Here is a 6972-nt window from a genome sequence, read left to right as displayed (position 1 = left end):
TAAGTCCCCTAGAACTTAGAACTACTTATACCTAACTAACCTAAGGACATCACACACACCCATGCCCGAGGCAGGATTCGAACCTGCGACCGTAGCAGTCCCGCCCACTCTTTCTTAAGATCCATCACAGTTTATCTCAACTTTTTAAAAATAGTTTGCCTAGGGCTCACTCTTTTCTTTGTTGCCGCTAACTATACTGCCATTTGTACTTTTAAAGTGAAGAGTTGTAAAACAGCTTTTCAACAGTAGAGGGCACAAAATAGTTGAAATTAGTAGACGTAAAGATTATTATATGTTGTATATTATTATATGAAATTTATAGGTGATAAGAAAATAGACTGTAATTGTGAAATAAACAAGTTTTAAAAGTGATTCTAGCAGTTGAGTTTACATTAGACAATCTACAAATTTCCCCCGACATCATAATATGCACTAAATGGAGGACAAGAACTCTGTGATCCCCAGTACATTTTTGGAAATTTCCATAGGTAATCCCAGACTATAAACTATTCAAACGCTACGACCGATTCTTATCTCTTCGGAAATTTTGGAAATTTGTGGTACTTTTCTATGGAACCAAACGGCCGTGGTCATCGGTCTCTAGGCTTACACAATACTTAATCTAACTTAAACTAACTTAACGCTGAGCATAACAAACACACACATTCTCCAGGATGGACTCGAAGCTCTGACAGGGGGAACCATGCGAAACGTGGCAAGGCGCCCGAGAACGCGCCGCTACCCCGCGTGGCGATTCTTATCTCCAGCCTTGCGTAGTACTGCTCTTATACTGCCTGTAAAGACCACAATGAAGTGCACCTTCGTCCACTCCTAATAACAAGGCGTCTTTTCTAAATATAATTAATGCTGCAATTTTGCAGTATCTAGTTCATAACCTGACATGACAAGCAACGACGACAATACCTCTCTGTTTCCGCCTGAAGTCCATTGTACAACTACAAATGGTCAGATGGAAACACAGGTGTCATCCTTTGCTTCCTAGCACCACAGACTATTGATAGAAAATTTCTGTTTATTCTAAAACAAGTAGACGAATTGCTAAAACAAACAAATCTACATTTAATTTATACACATCCGTATCTGAGGTAGCTGAGGGTGATACATCGCTTTAATAGTACAGTACCAAGAACGAAACCTCGCAGTGGGAGAGCTTTCCGTTGTGGGAACTCGTACGGTGTAGAGTCGAATTTCCAAAGACCTCCAGATGTGTCCCATCGCCATGAATTCCACCACAAACCTGTGCTCCGTTTTTCATGAAGCGACTGCACGTGGCAATAGTGGCGTCGATCCATTAGTTGGAGGCGTACGTTAAACTTGTTACTTTTAGAGATGGAAATGTTGTTTGTAAGTCACTTTACCCATTCGTATTACTTTCTTTACCAACCATAGAAATGTCTCAACAGGTGTCGTCACGCTGCAGTTACACACATCACATCATCTGCAGGTCGGAGGTTGTCAAAAGGTAAGTCAAACTAAGTAAAACCCCATCGTATTTTGTAACTACGCTATACTTTCTTCGTACAATCCTATATGTGTTAAATACATGTTTGCAGTTTTTGTTCTCAAGTGAAAAGATAGGCTTGCACAAATAAGCTATGATTAAGTAAATGAAGTACTTCTTGAAGTTAACAATGCAACTTCTACTTTACAGTCCCAGAAACTAATGTAAAACAAACAACAATCGATGAATTACGGATTTTGTCATAGTCTTGTCATTCAAAATTGAAACTGTATGCGTATAATCCTGCCTAGTCGTCGAATATGGGGTGTCTAGGAAACCTACTTTCTCGAATAGCTAGACAAACAATTCAAGCAAACAGTATTAATGAGTTTTATTACAGAAAATAAATGACAATGTTTAACTTTCATAAATACAAAAGTATCGCAAGCAAAGAGAGACATGCAAAACAAACAAACTCAGTATAAACAACTCCTGAATCGCTGGTATTCAACTGCCTGATCTCGATGCTGCTGTAGAGGTGGGGCCGCGACCAGTCGGAAGCGGCGCTTGTGTTCTCCTCACATGGAGGCCGCTGCTGTCGCTTTGTCGTCCTGGATGGAGGTCCGGTCAGCGTGCGACTTGCTTCTCTGTTCTCTCGTTTCCGACTGGCGTTACGGCGCTTGACTTTACGCCGTGACAGTAAGTAACTTCTTTTTATTGCTTTTTCCATCTTCCTGCCAAACGCTTGAATCGAAGTCATAACAAAATACTCTAAAGCGAAGAATTTCACATTTTCAGTTCATTATATTACGCTTTCCATGACCACTACACAACAAGTTTACTCCATGAGGTCTCCCTAAAAACTGTTCATAAGTAGCTTCACCTTACAGCCACCTGTACATATGTGTACCTGGCAATGATACCTTAAAATCAAATGAAATGAAAACAATTCGAAGTTTTAAAGCAAAATTTCTCTTCAAAATATATCGACTTTAGTACAGTTTTTTTATTATTTTTAAGAGAAATTATTTTCTTTCCTTATACAAGAGATATCTTTGGTTTAGTTTTTACCGATCGCAATAGTTATGGCTTAGAAATATTTTGAATGTCATATTAAAAACTTAAATACAGAGTGTTTAATTTCCACAATAATATTTATTTTATGGTTCGATATGAACTGGCTGTCTACTTTCCACGCCATTTTGAGACAATTTATAGCTGTACAAAAATTGTTTTTCTAAACTAATGTGGCCCTCTACAACTATGTACACACATAAAAAAAAAGTTTTACAGCACCTCGGCTCCGAGAGTTCCTGTAACATGTACAAAAAATTGGAATAGAGGTCAACACAATCATCATTTTCGATCTTTTTATTGCTCATGAAAACCACACATTACATGTTGTACCACCATACAGTGAGACCTTCAGAGGTGGTGGCCCAGACTGCTGTACACACCGGTACATCTGATACCCAGTAGCACGTCTTCTTGCATTGATGCATGCCTGTATGTCGTGCCATACTGTCCCATACTGTCCACAAGTTCATCAAGGCACTGTTCGTCCAGATTGTCCCACTCCTCAACGGCGATTCGGCGTAGATCCCTCGGAGTTGGTGAGACGTGTCGTCCATAAACAGCTATTTTGAATCTATCCCAGGCATGTTCGATAGGGTTCATGTCTGGGTAACATGCTGGTCACTCAGTCGAGCGATGTTATTATCCTGAAAGGAAGTTATTCACAAGATGTACACGATGGGGGCGTGAATTGTCGTCCATGAAGACGAATTTATCGCCAATATCCAGTCGATATGGTTGCACTATCGGTCGCAGGATGGTATTCACATATCGTACAGCCCTTACGGTACCTTCCACGACCACCAGCGGCGGACGTCGGCCCCACGTAATGCCACCCCAAAGCAGCAGGGAACCTCCACCTTGCTGCACTCGCTGAACACCGTGTCTAAGGCGTTCAGCCTGACCGGGTTGCCTCCAAACACGTACCCGACAAATGTCTGATTGAAGGTACATGCGACAATCGTCGATGAAGAGAACGTGATGCCATTCCTGAGCGGTCCATTCGGCATGTTGTTGGGCCCGTCTGTACCGCGCTGCATGGTGTCGTGACTGCAAAGGTAGACATCGCCATGGACGTCGGGAGTGAAGGTGCGCATCATGCAGCCTATTGCGCACAATTTGAGTCGTAACACGACGTCCTGTGGCTGCAAGAAAAGCCATAATCAGTAGGTAGCGGTCATACACTGCAGTAGTAGCCCTTGGGAGGCCTGAGCGAGACATGTCATCGACAGTTCCTGTCTCCTCCATTATTATTATTCTCGTGTCAGAAACATACAGGTACATGTACATACCTTTTACACAGTCACGATTAAATTAACTTTGACCAAAACTTCGCCACTTCCAGTGCACTTTCTGAATCTTCTTGAAGGTCATCTTCTCTCCAGGAGACGGACACAATCGACACCGAAGCATGTGCTGGGCTGCATGTTCTTCTCCACAGTCACACCGAATATCATTTGGATCAGTGTATCCCCATTTTTCCACGTTAACGTTTGATCTTCCAACTCCGGATCTCAGTCTATTCAGGGAATTCCAAGTTGTCTATTCCCTGTCATGGCCTGGACGTAAAGCTTTAACAGCTCTTTTCCAACCAGGTGGAAGGTAGGTCGTAGCCCCTCCATAGTTGTAACGTAGCTTTTTCAGCGGTGGTTTTAAGTTCCTTTGATGTCCCAAGGAAACTCTTCCTTGACTTCAGTCGTTGCGGATGCGGTTCATGCCCATGCAGAGGATGAGTAATTTCCTGTTCCACTGCCTTTCTTTCCTTGTTCGCAGGTATCTCCCTTCGAACAGATGGTGGTGCTATTCCTGCGAGATGGTAAAGCCATTCGACGTGAGTGGATTTCAAGCAACCTGTTATAATTCTGCAGGTTTCGTGAAGAGCTACATCCACATGTTCGGCATGAGTTGAATTATACTAAAAAGGAAAGGAAGACACTGCCGCAGAATATCATAGTGCCATTGCAGATTTTCGGATTGTTTCAGGTTGGCTACCCCATGTCCGAGCAACATCGTTCTGGTTCACTCCGAGACGCCTGGACACTTCGCTTGTTGAGAGTCCTTCCTGGCACAAAGTAACAATGCGGAAGAGATCGAACCGCGGTACTGACCGTCTAGGCATGGTTGAATTACAGACAACACGAGCCATGTACCTTCTTCCTGGTGGAATGACTGGAACTGATCGGCTGTCGAACCCCTCCGTGTAATAGGCGCTGCTCATGCACGGTTGTTTACATCTATGGGCGGGTTTAGTGACATCTCTGAACAGTCAAAGGGACTGTGTCTGTGATACAGTATCCACAGTCAACGTCTATATTCAGGAGTTCTGGGAACCGGGATGACGCAAAACTTTTTTTGATGAATGAACCTACTCAAAAACAAAATCATAATGAAATTCAAAAAAGGAAGTTTGAAGAAAAAATCTTACGTTACTTTATACTACAAGAATGAAAGTATAATAACGTACAATCCATAAACAGCGCACAAGTGGGTAGTGGCAAGGACTTTTACGTTATATGGACAAATTAACTGGCAAATATGACGAATAAGAGGAAAGGGGGGGGGGCAGTGGATAGAAAAGAGTCTACTGAATGTAGGTGTGAAATAATTATACTTTTTAAAGAAGCATACAAACTAAATATTCTTGACATACTGTCGGTGGATCAGCGACCAATGCGGTACTGAAAAAGTATATACCTTTAGTCTGTATCAGCAGTTTATTTATTTTTCCTACTCGCTAGCGGTTTCGGTACACAGTACCAACCTCAGGCCATCTTATGGACATAAGATGAAATTTACATGTAGATTGGATGACTGAACTGATTGAATTACAGGGCAGGATCAAAATCTCATATATGAGTGAGAAGTCTAATGGTTATGAACCTCCGTTACATGCAGAACACCTCTCTCTGCTCTCAGGTATGGACAACCTCCGACTACAATATCGGAGTCTTTGTCTTTAAGCATTTACACCACAAATATAAGATGAAATTGACTGGGAATAAAGGCATTAGCTAAAACTTATCTGAGCTCGACAAGATAAAATACTGTAGGTGCTAGGAAAGTAGAGGTGAGAGGAAGAGGAATGTTTGTTCTTCTTCTTCTGCTTAACTCTTGGAATATCAGCGATTATGCATTACCAGTCATACTCAGTAAAGATGGGGAAGCGGTTTATAAGGTCCCACTTAAGAACGACGTCTGTCGGATTTGCAATTACCCAACCGAAGTCATAAGGCTTGTGGGGTAGAGAAGGTTTAGGAACATTGGAATCGGTAAAAGGGTAGGGGGTATTGTGATGCGCGTACGTCGTGTTACGCAATGACTTTGCGACCATCTTCAGTAGTCCTGGCGCAGTCATCTCTGTCTCCTGTGGCGACGTATTGACTACCTCTTTTTTGTCCTGTTCCTGGATAGGCGCAGCAGTTGTAACTTCATCTCCCAGATGCGGATGTTCCGCCTTGTCCTCGGGAGGGATGGCGGGCGTTTCGATATCTTTGGCCATGTCATTCCGTGTTGGTGGTAGAGCTGGCTCGGAATCGTGTTTCCACAGGCTCTCCCCTTTCGAGGAGGGGGCAGACATCTCTATCGCCGCCTCCGTGGGCACACCCACAGCGCCTTGCGTTACCGCAGGCGCCGGGAGAACGTCCGTCTGCGTGGCGATGGTGGCAGTCGTAACGTCTCGCCCCTTGCGAGACTTGCAGGCCAGCAACTCGCGGAGCTGCGTGAGCTGAGGGCGCACTGCGTCTACCTCAGCCAGAAGTGTAGCCCTCTCCTCTTCCGTGGCAGGTATGAGAGCGACAGCATCATCGATCTTGCGAATGTTGTCGGGACTGCAGCAGCACGGCCCTCCACTCGCTCCAACATCGGCAGAAGTGTCAATGGCATGATGTGCGGGCGGAGCGTTTACAGCGTCTTCGTCCATTGCCGCCTCCTCTTGCGCGGTGATTCGTCGTCGGCCCTTCCCCCGGCCACAGCTCTTGAGATAACTGCAACCACGGTAGTTGGCGGCGTGTGCGCTGCCGCAGTTGGAACATGTAGCGTCGGTGTCCCTGGGCTTCGTGCACTGGCGTATGAGGTGCGACTCTGCACACTTTAAATACGCGAGTACGCCTGTGCAATCCGCGGGTAAGTGCCCCAGCTTCTGACAGCGGAAGCACTGTACTGGCGTCTTCCTCTTCTGCTTGCTATCCAGCCCGAAAGCTTGGCCCAGCAGGCTCACGATCGCTGCAACTTGTTCTCCTCGTCTTCGCTTCGAGCGTCCTGGCACGTTGGCGCGGCGAGCGAGAATAGCAGCGAGCAGCAGCGATTTGACCGGAAGTGAGTCAGCAGCAGAAGTCCACCCATGCAGAACATCGATACCGCTTTGTAACTTATGCAGTCCAATGTGTCTCCGCATCCCTTAATAAACTACACTATGTGATCAAAAGTATCCGGACATC

This window comes from Schistocerca cancellata, chromosome 2, assembly GCF_023864275.1.
Source record: "Schistocerca cancellata isolate TAMUIC-IGC-003103 chromosome 2, iqSchCanc2.1, whole genome shotgun sequence".
Classification (NCBI taxonomy): Eukaryota; Metazoa; Arthropoda; class Insecta; order Orthoptera; family Acrididae; genus Schistocerca; species Schistocerca cancellata.
Note: the sequence above shows the minus strand (reverse complement) of the source record.